At 37.0% G+C, this 17,272-nt stretch overlaps 1 protein-coding gene across 5 annotated transcripts in view; it reads right to left on the bottom strand.

Moving 5' to 3' along the window:
* The window catches only part of ube2g1a (ubiquitin-conjugating enzyme E2G 1a (UBC7 homolog, yeast)), a 215,238-nt gene that overhangs the window by 53,260 nt on the left and 144,706 nt on the right, over positions 1 to 17,272 (bottom strand). The gene's annotated exons all lie outside the window — the stretch shown is intronic.

Genomic DNA, 17,272 nt, shown 5'->3' with positions numbered 1-17,272 from the left:
GATACTAGGCATGGGACGATAACCGGTTTTAAGGTTTATCACTGTTGGAAAAGTCATGGTTTTGAAACTGTTAAAATGTTCTGTTACATCGTTCCTATAGTATATGGTATAAAGATTCTTGTGTGTGTGTTCAAAGAAAATCTGTGTTTTTAAACTAATGAAGACAGCAGGTTTAATTTTATTATTCTTTAAATTAAACATATTGTGTTCAATGGGGAAAGAAGCTGTTGTTTTTTACTCAGACGTTTAAAAAGAATATATTTTAGATCAGTAAACACAATACCATAAAACTGTGATGGTTTTATCCAAGGTCATTATACTGTCAGAGACTTATACAGGCCCATGCCTAATTGATACTGACCTCTATCAGGTCATGAACAGGACAGGTTCTATAGGTTTGAGAAGCATGAATCATCAAAGATTAAGTCTTTGCAAAAATGTACAGCATTAGAATTATCTATCAGAATTTGATGGTTCCCTGAAGAACCTTTAACATCCATGCATTTATATGAATGAACATTTTAAAATTGGGTTTTCACAGCAACGCCATTGAAGAACCAATTTAAGTCCTCAAAGAACCAACTCAGGCTCATTCTGAAATCGTACCTCTATATACATTTATGGAGAGCGCCAAACATGCCACAGGAGCTGTTTTTATTTTTGTACATTTTTTTTTACAGTTTTTGTTTTCGCGAATGCACCAGAGGCCGCTGTGTGTGCTTTTTGAGATCTCAAATTTTTCTCATGAGTCCCATTCGTGCCTGCTGTTCTTCGGGTAATCCACCAGAGGCCGCTGTTGACTGACTGACTGATCGACTGACCCACCTTCCGCATTCCCTAAACCCAACCAACTGTATTAATTGACCCACCCACCCACTTCCCTAAACATAACAAACAATTTTCAAAAGCAATCCAGAAAAAGAAAAGGCCTCATCTGACTTTTACCACGTTTTCAGATTTTACCATAATCTCACCCTGTCATTTACTTGTTTATTTTATTTTTTGGGTTCTGTATATGTTTTACCCACTTTCTGGAACTGTTTTCAACTGGACTCGAACCCAATCGTCATGGTCAACTCCTCTCCGCGTCTCAAGTTTGCCGACGTTCATGGCAAGCTACAGGACAAACTAATAACAGCAGGAAAGCAGTCCATACAAAGGTAAGCGGTCAGCTGGTAAGCGTGAAAAGGACCGGCGTCAAGACTACGAGACACTACTAGATCAGCTGTGTTTGATTAGGGTTGGAGCAAAACTGTGCAGAGCTGCGGCCCTCCAGGATTTGAGTTTGAGATCTATGATCTGAATGAAGTTTTACACCATAAAAAGCAGTTTCTGAAATCATAGAGTGTGTGTCCATTTCCTGAATACCAGACGCAAGATATCTGTGAGAATATGCAAAAAGTGCATCATCGAAAAGTGTCATTTAACACATTCCCAGTAAGTGATTCTGAGCGACGAAGGTATGCTGGCTGCTCATCGGAATGTTAGTTTCGACATGTCATGCAAATTCTCGTAAACAGCAGTGCTTCTGGGACAGGTTGTTTTAGGGTGTTTGCTATTTGGCCAAAACAACACTATGGTCATTCCATGAGCTAATGTCAGAGACTGATGCGGAAGAGAATAATTATTTGTTTTTTTTATTAAATTTTTGCAGTGACGAAAGCATTCCTGTTGCCACATGAAATCAGCTATAAAATCAACATAAAAACAACAACAGCAAAAACATAATTCATCCCATCTACTTCAATGATGCTTCTACTTCAATAAAAGTGGTAGATGTGTAGGTTAGGCTGTCAATGGAGACATAAAGATGCCTCAGATATCAATAAAATGTCTCCCTTACGTAAATGAAGACTCTTAATGAGTCCTTTCAGATATTCTTATACATATTTTTGAACTATGCCATTATTTTCAACCAGTTGAACCATTACTGGCTCTCTATTGTTATTGCAACACAATTGCGAGTACAAAATATTGATATAATTGCATGGCTTTTGCTTGTGATTTTCAGACAAACAACCCCAAAAAGAGGAGCAATGTCTGTCTTTACTGCTTTGTTACTGATAAGAAAGAAAATTGAGAGAGGATGCCCAATGACTTTAAGGTTTTTAGCAAACCACAGGTACTGAAAGAGCGCACAGGTAGAGATGGAGATTGTGCTGACTTAATCCAAAAGCTGTACCATTAGTGTTTTTCCAGAACGAGTTTGACATTGAGTAAAATTTGCAGTGAGAAATGGCAGGATATGAAACATGCTGATGCTTTTCATTCACTGAAAGAGAAAGTTCAAGCTTATTCAGAGAGTGATCTGGTGACTAGTCAGATTCACAGAAGTCTGTAATTGTTGTTTTTTTTTTTCAGTTACGATCAATGCAGAAATGAAACCAGCATGTTAATTGTTTATCTTTTCTTTTTCTCATTCTGTGGATTTCACTTCACATCCAGAAGCATATATTACAAAACATTAACACATTATATTAATATTACAATAATATTGTTATTCCTTGTGGTGAAAAATAAATTGTTGTAACGATCACCATTCTTTAGACTGAAAACTAAAGCCAAAAGTGTGGCAGTGTATCAGTATTTGACTTTTCACGTTCTGTTAAGCAATGTCTGTGGATCACCAAGTTCATTTATTTGACATCACACACTGCACTTCTACAATACTGGCACTCATTTCATTTAAGAGACATTATTTATGTTATATTAAGCCTTGATACCTGGGGCACACTTTTAAGGTTTGAACAACATGAGGACGAGTAATTAATGACAGACTTTTCATTTATGAGTAAACTATAAAAGAGCAAGTTGAGATTTTATTTCATTATTTATTTAATTTATTTAGTTATACTACTTTATCACTACACTCATGTAAACCACTACACTGTAAACCCTGCTCTTGTCAATACAAAAAATATTAAGGTATTATAACTTGACATTAATAATGATGCAGTGGTGCAGTAGGTAATGCTGTCGCCTAACAGCAAGAAGGTTGCTGCTTCGGGCCTTGACTGGGTCAGTTGGCGTTTCTGTGTGGAGTTCGTGTGGGTTTCCTCCAGGTGCTCCCGTTTCCCCCACAGTCCAAAGACTTGCGGTACAGGTGAATTGGGTAAGCTAAAATTGACCGTAGTGTATGAGTGTGGATGAGTGTGTATGGGTGTTTCCCATAGATGGGTTGCAGCTGGAAGGGCATCCGCTGCGTAAAACGTGCTGGATAAGTCGGTGGTTCATTTCGTTGTGGTGACCCCGGATTAATAAAGGGACTTTCTGTGTTGAGTTTGCATGTTCTCCCTGTGTTGGTGTGGGTTTCCTCCGGGTGCTCCAGTTTCCCCCACAGTCCAAAGACATGCGCTATAGGTGAATTGGGTAAGCTAAATTGTCCATAGTGTTTGTGTATGTACTGGTCCTCAAGGTTGGGGTTTGAGCATTGGGCTAACAACCCACCTCGTAAAAATTTGATTTAGCGAAACAACAACATGGTGCGATAAAATATGAACTTAGATATAAATGGCCCTGGGAGTAAGTAAAGAATATAAAAGCTGAAAATATTGGAATTTTATTCTATTAGCCAGTTTTAAGTTATCTGTACTTAAACATTTAAGTTAATTGAATGAAGAGACCACATTTGGTCAACTCAATAAATTGAGTTGTTGAATTCCCATTACTCAAAAGAACTGAGGCAATCACTTCCCTCAAATCATTTGATTAGTCTCAACTTATTAGGGTTTACAGTGCATTTGGCACACATCTTCTGAATGCATGTGTATTCAGTTGGCTGGGAATCAAACCCATGATCTTGGCATCGCTAGCATTTTGTTCTGCTGTTTGATAATAATAATAATAATAATAATAATAATAATATGATAAATAATAACTATAAAAACAATTAGTTATAGCAGTCATACATTTTATTTTGAGGTAGAATTCTTACTAATTAACAAACCATTAACTAAGACTTTAAACTACAAACTTGCTGCTTGTTGCTTAATAATAGCTAGTCAGTGCTATGTTAGTATAAGACAGATTCCTGCGATGCTCCAGGGACTGACGAGTCTTAGCTGTGGTCCAGCTTCCAGCGCCTAGACTGCAGCTCTGCACAAGACGTTTGGCCAGTGGAGAAATGGTCGTGCCCAACCAAACCTGGTTTCTCTTGAGGTTTTTTAATTCATCACTTTCGTCAATTGGTGAAGTTTTTTCCTGTCGCCACTAGCTTGCATGGTTCGGGATCTGTAGAGCTGCGCATCGATGGATTGCTCTTTAGTGTTTGGACTCTCACTAGTGATTATTAAACCACCCTGAACTGAGCTAAAATGAACTGAACTTAAACTCTGAAAACTGAACTGCACAATTTCAATCTACTATGATCTTTTATGTGAAGTTGCTTCGACACAATCTATATTGTAAAAGCGCCGTACAAATAAAGCTGAATTATAATGAATATACCTAGTATGTACTTGTAAGTTTACCTTGTGTACTTATACTTTATAGTTGAGTTCTATGCTGGGTTCCACACAATGTCATCACACAAATCGATTGAGTTAGCATAATCATTTTATAAATTTAAGTGGATTGAACATAAAACATAAAAGTTGCCCCAAAAAAACTTAAATGTTGTTTCAACTCATTTAAGTAGTTTTTTAGTACTAATAAACAAACAATAAATTATTAATAGGCAGGTAATAAAAAGCTAGTGGCAATGAGTACTTAAACTAAAGAATTACCAAAATAGCTATCTGCATTGTCAAGACTTTTGATTTTACTAATTATTAATTTTTGTTGTTGTTGTTGTCTTTTTTTATGAGAGAGAATTTAGTGAATTGTACTAAATCCAATTAGGATCAATTTGATCAAACCTGTACTTTAACAACTGAACCCAGTTTTCTCCCCAACCTAAAACAAGAACTAAACAAACTCTCTTTTCTAACTCCAGGAGTTGGCACAAGTTTTTCTCAAAAAGCAGCGTGAGCTTCTGGACAGAATGTTTCCGCACAGAGCCAGCAGAGCCAGAGATGAACCTCAAGCTTCGGCTTTGTACAATTCAGTAGGGTGTCGTGGCAGGCACTAAATAAACTGGCTAACGAGATTGTATTTCCATCATGTTGGAATGAGGTGCGAGCGATTGGCTTTAAAGGGGATGTTCTCAATCTCTGAGTCTGACACATATCTCTTCAAACTGGAATTCATGGCATGCTTTTCTCCCCAGAGCAGGTGCTTCCCGAAACCTCAGCCAATGCATGTGCTCCTCATTGAAGATCATCTGCAGGACAGTGAAATCAAGTCTGCGTGTAATGAGAAAACTGTAGCCATGAAATATGTGTGTGTCCATAAACTGTAGTTAAAGGGTTATCAGGCTTGCTAAAACGCTGTTAAATAAAATGCAACTTTATTTGCCCACAACTGAGTTTTACACATGAAATGTAGTCCATGAAACACACCAGAGGCCTCATTATCAGGTTCGTACATGGATGTGTTTAAAAGGAGCCCCATTTATCATTCAAGACACATTGTGAACGGAGAAATGATAATGTATTATCTGCTGTGGCTCCACCACACAGGAAGGAAGGCATCAATAGGATGGCCAGCGAGTCAAAGAGCGTCCACAGAGACGGTATGGAGCCAGAAAGACAGCCTTTAAAGTCTATGTTTTTTAATTCAGTAGTGGTAACCAATTATTTTTTTCAACCAGATCAGACTGGGTGCTGAAATACGTCGTCAAGACAGCAAGGAGGACAAAATAATGTGACAAAACACACATCATAAAAGGTTCTCATGCTTTTTGGGCCCAGTGTAATATGAAAAAGCTCCCTGATGCATGTTATTAAAATTATTTGTACAATAATAGTTATACTTCTTTTCAAAATTGCTGTTATTGACATACTAACATGTTAATAGTTATTATTTGATAGCTATTAATTGTTTGATTGTTTAAATAAAGAAAAATGGAAGTATTTATATTGATGTATGATTCATTTGTGAAGTTTCAGAAGTTTGATTACTAAAACTGTATATATGTTATATATTTTCTGAAATCACTTGTTAGGTGGTTGTTAAGGTGCTTTGAGTGGTTGCTAGGGTGCTTAATAATATAAATGTATAATTATTTAATTACTTGAGCATACTAAAACTGAAATATGTACTGTTATATTATACTTTTAAATTTTTTTATAATGTTTTTAAAATTGTTACTTTTAAAATTGTTATAATGTTGTTTATAATACAACATTATTTTGTAAAGAGCTTTCATTTGGTAAAATTATTTAATATATTAAGTGACAAGTACTAGCTATAAAAACTACTATCAATTTAAATCTTATCTCAAACAGCATGCACAAATAGAAAACCTACTTTAACGTATATGATCTGAAGGGACATTTCGAAATGCGTTAAATACACAATTGTTTCAGCGTGCACAAATAGAGAATCTACTGTAACGTATATGAACTGAAGAGACATTTCAAAGTGCATTGATTACACAATTGTATTAGTGTGCACAATTGAAAAATTTACTGTTTAAACTGTAAGATTGATTTATCTAAATTGGTTAATATGTGATGATTTTGGACTTGAAATATTATAATTATTATTTGTTTGTGCATAAATTTGATTAGTATTGATTCTGTATATTCTGAAGTGATTTACTTGATTCATATCTTCATGAAAGTTTTATTTTATATTTTATCACCCATTGATTGTATTGTGGTGCATCATGGTGGCGCAGTGGGTAGCACAATCACCTCACAGCAAGAAGGTTGCTGGTTTGAGCCTAGGCTGGGTCAGCTGGCATTTCTGTGTGGAATTTGCATGTTCTCCCTATGTTTGCGGGGAGTCTCTGGGTGCTCCGGTTTCCCCCACAGTCCAAAGACATGTGCTATAGGTGAATTGGGTAAGCTAATTTGGCCGTATGAGTGTGATTGAGTGTGTATGGGTATTTCCCAGTGATGGGTTATGGCTGGAAGGATATCCGCTGCGTAAAACATATGCTGGATAAGTTGGCGGTTCATTCCACTGTGGCAACCCCAGATTAATAAAGAAAAGAAATTAGATGGATGGATAAATAGATGGATGAATGAATGGATGGTTTATATATGGTACTAAAATGTGTATAAGTTAAAGCTTGTTTGCTTTATTTTTTCTCCCTTATTAATATCTTGATTTGGTTGATTGAACATTTGATTTAGGTTTATTTGATTAAATCATACATTTGTTGAAACTTTATTTTTTTATTTAAGTTAATTATTTGAGTAACTGGGGTTTTCCAACCGCCAAATACTGTTACAGATAATAAAAATCCAGAGTTTTATTTGTTGGAATATTAGTAAATACTTTGTGAAATGATAAATATGATTTTTGATAAATACAACCTTTTTGTAAAGTATGACCTTACAATTAGTCTGTAATTAGGTAAATGTAGCCAGAGCTTTTGTTTTACTCCCTTGACTTGCACTCTATTGTTTTAAAAAGCAACTGATAATTGCTATTCTAACTGTTTTGGACATAGTAATGAACTATTGCTGTGGAAGTGGAAGATATAACACTACAAAAACAATTCATGACTACATATTTATTTTGGAACCCAATAATAAGTAAGCCCAAAACAGAACAGAACAGAACAGAGTTTTATGTTGTTGCTTAAATCAACATTTGAGCTAAAAGGAACATATAAATATTTTACACGTCTCAAAGAATGATCTACTGTTGTGTCTTGGCTTGATTCATAATTTACAAAGCTCCACAATGAAGTAAGTATGTGAGTAAATAAACGTATAACAGGGCAGAGAAAGAGGGAGGGCAAGAGAAAACAACCAAAAGGGATAAAAAAGACTAGAAAAACTACTTTGCTGTGATCTTGAGTTTGATCTGCCAATGAAAAGAATGAATAGCACCAGCAAACAGAGGAGGCGAAACATGGCCAGTGAGAAAAAAGAGAGAGGGAGAGAGCGGCTCAAGCAAATAAACATGACATAATGAATAAGTAATAGGAATAAAACAAAAGACAATTGAGGGGGCTGGAAAACATGGTTATGTAGAATACAAAGCTTTTAGTGTTAACAAAGTCTTGGATTTAACTATTCATTGGTGTGACCTATTCCTCCTATTTCATATTCTGTGTCTATCTCTCCGTCTCTCTAGCCGGTTTTATGCACAGACCTTTTTAGCTGAGTCAGAGGCCATTCACCACTTGGGGCCATAACGCCCTGTGACAGCTAAAAAGCCTGTAGTCTCCAGGCTGCCAGAATTCTCTTATTCAATGCTCTGGTGTGACGGCGAGCCTCTCTAGCTCTCTCTATGACTACAGTCACACAAGCAGCATCTCATGCCGGTGCTGCAGATGAGGACTGACTATGAGCTTTTATCTATTCTGTGTTAAAAAAAATAACTACTGTGCTTTAAAATAAAGTGAATTACAGAATCTGCTCTGTGATTATCTTCTAAATGATTGATCTACTGAAGGGTGAATTCGCTGTGTTGGAGAAAATGAAACATGAAGTATGAATTGCCATCAGAGGCCCATTAATCTTTTAGTAGCAGTAATTGTGCAATTTAACGTAATGGTGAGAACGTTTGGCTAATATACTTTCAGGCAAAGTTGAAGATTATACTAATATTAATATCTCACAACTTTTTCTTTTTGTCATTTTGCTGTTATAAATGATCAGATCAGCCATTTCCTTCTACATTTATCAAACTGTTCAGGATTTTAGTAAAGGGATGGTTCACCCAAAAAAAAAAATACTGTGCTGTAAGTTTACTCACCCTCACTATGATTGTTTTTATTCTACAGTAGAAGTAGATTTCTACCTGAAACAGTTGTCATTGGCCATTCATCAAGTTTAAGCAAGTCAGTGGTCACCAGCTGAGAGACAAACCCTATCATATTTTGTGTGTTTTAAAAGCCTAATGCTGGTCAAATTAAACAATGGTTATTTTGCTAGCAAACATTCAACACAATCTCACTGCAATTCGTAATTTTTTGAGATAGTGGCTAATTCGTTTGAAATTGTACGATCATGAGCACGATTTGCTCATCCCCCATTGATGGTTGGGTTTAGTGGCAGGGTTGAGTGCCACGTCTCCTTTTTAAAATCGAACATTTTCATTTAACTAAACTCGTACGAAATTGTATGAATCAGCCACTAAACTGGCAAAAACATGAAATAGTTACGTATTCTCGTAAGATCAGGCTGGAAAATTGTTATTATATAGGTGAACAAATAATCAATGCAAGCTAATCCGCTGGGAAAAAAATATTTGTTACGGTAATATTCAATCAAAATCTGACTATTGGCTTCTGTGTTTGGAATGATGCTCCTTATCTGTTGTTGTTAGCTTGGGGGGTTTCAGCCACTATAACCACACCCCCATGGTTTCCACTACATTCATTCTTCCATAGCGGGGCACCACACCAAAATTCATCCCGCCACGGCTACATTACACCTTTTCATTCAAAACATGGAGTCATTTTTTTTTTTTATAGCCAGTTATAAATCGCACCAAAATGTATTAACAGGTAAGTAAGTTATAACAGAGCGAACTTTACTGCAACCATAATAGTGCTGTGTGTTATTTGTTTAACCCTTTACGGTGACATGCTGAAACATGTAACATGCAGCAAACACAACATAGCATATAGTTAAGATGAACACAGTTTCCATAATTATACTTTAAAGATAAAGGTCTATGGCTCTGCATAAAATGACTTTATCCTGCTGGAGTTTATAGCCGTTTCACTTTACTTCAGTACGCATTTATGCCACTCTGTAGGTCTATTGGAGACATTTATAAATATTTCTAGCAAATCTAATAAATGTTGGAGACATACTTGTTCCATAAATGCACCAAATTGCACTTCAGCTGCGTTTATTTGAGAGTGCACAAGAAAATCTGTGCTTGAACAGTGTATATTTGAGGGGGCGTGCAAGAAGTTTTGTGCACGAACAGAGGACATAGGCAAGCAAGCAAAGAGATATTGCGCTCACGACATTTGTCATTGAAATAACGCCATAGGTAGTTGGAAGATCTGTGTAAAAGGCCTGCCGCCACAGCTGGAAAAAATCCTAGAGGAAACACTGCACCCCTCTTACCGTTAGTTTGCTATGAGTGAATGATTTGCAAAAAGAAAGCCCCTATACACTTTCAGTTGAAAGTTCATCACCATATTAAAATAAGTCTCAGGAACTATTGGTGCGTGCAGAATTTAAATGGAAGCTTGAGCATGATTTTTAAGTCCTTTTGTGGTCAGACAAAACAGCACTGGATCAATACCAGCATGAATTGTCCTTACGATTGGACTATCTATTATCTATTAAGTCTTTTCTCAAAATTTTGAATGACTGACTTGATGTTATTGTGTTTTTGTTTGCGTTCATGAAAGGTTTTATTAGTATTAGTCGGGTTAATAAAATCTTTGATATTTTGATGTCAAGTTGAAAAGTTGAACCAGTCGAATATTTTTTCAAAGTGTTATCAAATATTCAGGCAGTTGACATGAAGCTTTAAAGTTAGCTGACCATCAAAATAGTTCACAAAATTGTTTGTTTAACTTTTTTGTTTTTACTTTATTGTGTTTGGCTTAATCGAAAACCTGCCTTTAAAATTTTCCTAGATGTTGACATGCTGATGTTTTGTTTTTGTTTTGAAGGCACGTTTTTCCAAAATTTGAAGTGTTTCAATGATCAAATTTCAACATTAACAAAGCAAGAACTCTTTGTTTTACAGTTACACAAATAATCTTTGAAGAAACATGCTTATGGTGGTTCAGTTTACACAGTGATCTGTAGTGCATTCTTTGCTTTAACCTCTTCGCTCTCTCACCAACATCTTCTCTAGCTGTCCTTCTTGCCTGGTTTCTAACAGCGTCCCTATAAGCATGGACCAGCAGGTCATAACACTTCTCCATCTGTCTCTCTCAGTCCCATTCTCCCATGTCCTCCTCTTTCTCCATCTCCCCATGATCTGATTTCTTGCCAATGCAGACATTTTGTGTATCTCATTTAAATGCTAAATGTTCTTATCTATTCTATTATATTCTTTTCTATTCTATTCCATTCACTAATCAGTTTTTCGTCTCTCTCTCTCTCTTTCTTTTTAAGATCTGTAGTTGATCATACCAGTGCTCCTGTGTAATGGAAATTCAAGCTAAACAGCTAAAATGAGATCTTCTCATCCTGACTAGCCTGAAGCTCACTCAACCCACATGCAGAAACTACAAATAAAGTGAGTTTATTGCTTTCAAAAGACTTTATTTGTCTCTGATTTTGATGAAATCAGTATACAACTGCCTGCTTCTTTCATCTTTATTTAAACAGAGTTTCAGTGAAACTTTTAGAGCATCAAATCAAACAAATGTCTTTAAACATCTTGAAACAAACACACACTTTTCTCTGTACTCTGGACCATAAGCCAGGAGTTCATTTGCTTAACACTGAGGAATGTGAAGGAAGATATATTGATACTGTGGAAGTCAAATAAGACTAGCCCCCTTCCCTTTCCGTCTCAAAGCGCTTATCATGTCATTCTTTGAGGGACAGGAGTTACAGAGGCTTCCTTTAGTGATTATAAATGATATAAAGCACAAAAACAAAATACTAATGCACGCATCCACACAGTTAACCCATTATGAGTGTGTGTTTCTTTGATTTATCAGTGCAAGCACATGCGTGCTGATAGTGATAGTCCACACCGTGCCAAACAGATGACAAAGGTAACTTTAGGCAATTGGTTTGTTTTGCTTATCTGTGATCCAGACTTTGCTAGAGAGCAGCTGAAATGCAGCATGGAGACAGATAAAGGATGCTTGGTTCCTTATTGAACAGTCTGTGCACAGTAAGAAGGATGCGAAAATTGCTTGCATGCAAATTACTTATGAAGGTTACTGAAGACTAAAGTCATTTAAACTGACTCTGTATTACACTCCACCAAGAAGTCATCACCAGGGCCAAACAGAATCTGCGGACATTTTTAGCTATTTCTGTGCAGAATTTTGTAAAAAGATATCTGTGGATTTATGTGGAATGCTTTTGGGAGTATCGTAACTAAAAACTTAAAGAGCCCATATTATACATGAAATAGGGTCATATCCTGGTTGTAAGGGTCTCCAACAACAGTCTAATATGCATGCAAGGTCAAAAAACACTTTCATGGTCTTATAATCTGCATTTATTTTTAGCTAATTATCCCAGCGACTCCTGTATGAATCGTCCAGTGATTCATTTGTTCCCAAACCCCTCCTTAGCGCGGAGCTAATCTGCGCTGATTGGACCGATGACAGTCTGTCGCGATTGGTCGACTGCCTTCAGTCAGAGAGGGAAATGGCCAATAGCTAATCAGCAATTTAAAAAGTAATCACAGTTCATACACGCTCGATAGTGTAGACGTGGATTTTAGCTGCCACACTATGGCGAGTGGATGGTGCCACGGATAACCGAACGAAGGAGACAGTCGTGTACTCGCCATACCACACACACACAAAAACACACACACACCTCCGGATGACAACGCTCCCGCTTCCGCCCGCACCCGCCAGGTTTTAAGCCTGATTTATACTTCTGCGTCAGGTGACCGGCGTAACCCACGGCGCAGGCAACGCGCGTGGCTGTGCATTTATACTTCTGCGCGCTGTCTCTGCCGGTCTGCATTAACACTTCCGAAACGCTAGTTGGCAGTGAGGTGTAAATGTTCCTCTGTGTCAAGTTTCTTCGCTACTTTTTTGCATTTCCTGAACACTTCCGGGATGTACAAGTGGCTCAAACTCGCTCATTTTGAGGCAGGAACCGGCGGACGTGCAACAACTTTAACTATGAGGTAAACACAAAACAAAACTTTCCATCCGGAGCTCCTTCACGGGACTCCACACTTGTAAACAATCGCTCGCGCGGCGTCGCGCCATTCGCGCGCCTCTCGGTCCCGCCCAGACTCGTCAGCGCTACCAACCCGACCAATCACAGAGCTTATGCTACGCGTCGTTGCGACGTGTAGTTACATTTTTTGAGAGGTGCACGTCAGTGACGGCGATGGCCACGGCGAAGGGCTATGCGTCAGCGCCGTAGCATACGCCGGTGTTTGACGCAGAAGTATAAATCAGGCTTTAGCCTGAGAACCCGCTCTGTTTTCTGCCCGCCGCGCCCGGTCCCGCTAGAGCGGAGAACACAACCAAAAATCACCCAGTATACAGTCCAGACAGCCAAGCTGTCTGTATAAACACACACACACAGCACAAAGCACACAAAGCTCGTTCGTTCGTTCGTTCGTTCGCTCTCTCTCTCTCTCTCTCTCTCTCTCTCTCTCTCTCTCTCGCTCTCTCTCATACGCGCGCGTGCGCACTAACACACACACAAGCACCACGCAGACTCTCTCTTTCTAATTCGCATAGCAATATCCGTGATATTGCTAGACAGCCCGCTCCCGTCCCAAATTAAACCCGTTACCGACTGCTCCCGCGATTTATTCGGAAATTTATTCCCGCGGCTGTCCCCGCGCCAGATTTCTGCGGCGCGGGAATAAATTTCCGAATAAATCGCGGGAGCAGAACTCTAGCACGGAGCTCCATAAACAAACAGCACGCTTCGCGTTTTTAACGTGACTTTGCACGCGATAAGAGAATATATCCAGTTAACCTGATACAGTACACGCGGTTACAAGTAACAAATCACAACTAAATACATTTGCAAGCTGGAGTCAACGAGGCAACAACTTTAACCGCACGTACTTACACTTGAGAAATGGAAGAAACACATTTTGACGTCCATCAGTTACTCTTTACTGATCCTTTCTTTAACAAACTCAGATGAAGTATTCTTTGTAGCATGTAGCTTCCAGAAGTTTCCAACTGCTTGGTTATAATGCTGATGTTTCATCTTTGGGTAGAGACTCAATATAATGTCCATCTGCAGTGTTACTTCAATCGACCGGCATGTTTGTGTGCGTGTGTTTGTGGGTGTGCGTGTGTTTGTGGGTGTGTGTGTGTCTGGGTTACTGCGTCAGAGGGCGGGGCCTCAGGTTTGAAATCTCCCGGGTTTGCGCGTGCACGTGAATAACTTGGTTTCGTTCGTACGTCATGGCGAAACACCTAATGAGTCGGTATCAAGGCGACTCGTTTGAAGCACTATGAGTTGACTCTTTTATAGATGAATCAACCGTTTTAAACACTGTATTCTTACAGATTTAAGCCTTAGCTGGATACTTCACTTCACTTAGAGCTGTGTTACACACTACATGGAGGGGAATTTTCAAAAACCCATAATATGGGCTCTTTAATATATGAAATAAAAAATATATGTTTTAACTTATATTTAATATTTACAATGCAAATCGAATTACTCACATGCTCACAAAGTCTCTCACATAATAGAACTACTAAAAGACAGAAAAATGTTACTTTACAAAGTGAATTGTGCATAAATCATACAAACATTTTTATATTAGTCTATAATATTAATGAAATTCATTTAAAAACTGAATAAATATTAATGTACACACAATTCTGTGCATACAGATTCCATGTGGGCCTAGTCATCAATGAAAAAAAATGCACTAGCCTCTTCTCTGCATGCACTGAGATGTAAACAACCTGCCAATTTTATTTATTTATTTTTGGTTGAATTATTATTTTAAGAACAGAAAGTCAGAGAAACATATACGTAGTGCTTGTCATAATGTGTACACCCCATTTTGAAAATGAATATTTTTTCCATTTCTCAGTGAATATGAATAAAACAATATTCTGTTTCAGTGTTCTGTATTCTCGTCATTCAAAACATCACAATAAATTGTAATGCAGAACAAAATTACAATGCATCAGACCCAAAAAGAACATAAAAAACATCAAATAGATCACAGAAAAACATTTAAAAAACATCCCAAAAAAATCACAGAAGGGAATAAATAATTACTTAAAAACTATTGCACAGCTTGTTATAATAGGTATGATTAAAATAAAGTGTGCTACTATTTGTTGATTTATTATTTCTTACTACTGTAGCTATCAAAAATAGGTTATTATTCAAAAGTATTATAATGACCGGATAAAAACTATCACAATACCGCACTGATTTGCTCCTGCAGGTTTCTGTATCGCCTGCCTGATGGCATGAGTGTGAGCAGACTATGGGCCAGGGTAAGTTGGATCCCTTAAAATGCTATTTGCCCTAGACAGATAACATTGTGGATACAAGTCCTCAATTGATGTTATTTTGACTCCAACAGAGCCAATGAACCAAAACAAATTTATTAAACAGATATATTTATTAAAATAATATTTTTTAACTACATTTAACTACAATATTTTTACTAAATTGTATTTTTTTCTTGATTTTTGCTATTTTTAAATATTTTATTTGATATTTTCCTTAACATTTAAATTTGGGCAACTAATTTTTGAACAATTATCGTAAGTTATTTTGTTAGGTAAGCTCCAGATTTGGCTTCAGTATTGACTAATCTAATGTATATGCACAAATATATTATTGTATAGCTTCCTATAGAAAATATTGAATTAAAGGAGAGATTTGAGAGGGTGTACTCATATATGCTGAGCCCTATATATATATATATATATATATATATATATATATATATATATATATATATATATATATATATATATATATATATATATATATATATATATATATTATTACTCAAAATAACTATTATTTGTTTAAATATTATGTATATGGTTGACGTGTTGGCGCAATGGGTAGCATGTTCGCCCTGCTGTTTCGAGCCTCGGCTGGGTCAGTTGGCATTTCTGTGTGGAGTTTGCATGTTCTCCCCGTGTTCTCGTGGGTTACTTCTGGGTGCTCCGGTTTCCCCCAATAGTCCAAATACGTGGTATAGGTGAATTGGCTATGCTAAAATTGACTGTACTGTATGAGAGTGGGTGTGAATGAGTGTATGGATGTTTCCCAGTGATGCGTTGCAGCTGGAAGGGCATCCAATGAATTAAACATATCCTGGATAAGTTGGCGGTTCATTCCGCTGTCGCGACCACGGATAATAAGGGGACTAAGCCGAAAAGAAAATGAATGAATGAGTGAGTGAATGAATGAATATATATTAACATCTGCAAGTCAATGAAACGGAATTTTTTTTTTTTTCAAATGAATTAATACATTATAAAATGAAAAGATTATTTACCTCATACTGCTGAAGTAACCCTGTTATAATCATGTTGAAAAGCCCTCAAAAAAGCAGCATTTTATATCCTCTGATAGTCTGATGTGTTCTGACAAGCATGTCCTCTGGGGATTAAGATGAAAAGAAAAATAACAAACAAATAACTTCCGACAATAATTTCTCTAGCATCCTTCAGCCTTCTCTCGTGAGAATGACCGGCGCACTTCCTACAGGACTCTTTGCGCTCGAGATAAATCTTAACTAAAATCCCCCCCAGTTTTGACATTTCCAGAAGGATACTCTCAGAGTCTAGGGAAAACTGCCCTTAATTGCACAGATAAACATTAAAACAGGGGTTAGACATGTTTGCAGTCATCCAGAGCGTCGCGGCGTTACGAATTTCGCGCTGTCAGATCAAAGCGATTACCTCATTTACAAAAAGAGGAGGAAAACTAAGATGTCCTTAATGACGTGATTTGATCTAATCTTCGCTAATTGATGGGTTTCGGTCAAAAGCGGGCAAGACGACGATTCGAAAAGTGTTTAATAATCCTTAATTAATTAATCCCACACATAAAGCGATTAGCCCACTAGTAAAGTGTTTTTTTTTTCTGGTATCTTATTAAATCTCACTATCATAAGAAGAAGATGTCTGTGAATTACTCGTTATCGGCTAGGCTTGCTACATTTATTGAATATTAGTAAATGCACTGATATAGTGACTGTTTCAATACAATTTTTTTTAATTATATTTAAATATGTTGAATGGTTTTAGATGTGATAATGAGCTGTCCAGAGTGCTGAAGACCACATAACGCGTTCACATGAGGTGAGTTAGATGCTACTTTAGTCCAGCTGTTTTAGAGCATGCACACCTTTCTATTAAAAACACTGACATAGGCTACAGAGTGTTAAAAATAGCATACTGTAATCAAACGCTATAAGATTTCATATAGGCTACTTAACTGTACGTGTGAAATTCACATTTCAGAAGTTTATTATTGCAAATAGCCTATGTTCTTTCTTGGTTACTATATTGGCTATATATTGTATTGTTGTTTAAACGCCTAGTCTGTTTTATATGTCATATTCATGTCAGCATCAATTAGTATTATAGCCTAATTTACACATCCGAGATATAAAGCCATAAATTATA

Source organism: Danio rerio, chromosome 5 (assembly GCF_049306965.1).
Source record: "Danio rerio strain Tuebingen ecotype United States chromosome 5, GRCz12tu, whole genome shotgun sequence".
In the NCBI taxonomy this organism is placed as follows: Eukaryota; Metazoa; Chordata; class Actinopteri; order Cypriniformes; family Danionidae; genus Danio; species Danio rerio.
This window is presented reverse-complemented; position numbering and strand designations above follow the sequence as displayed.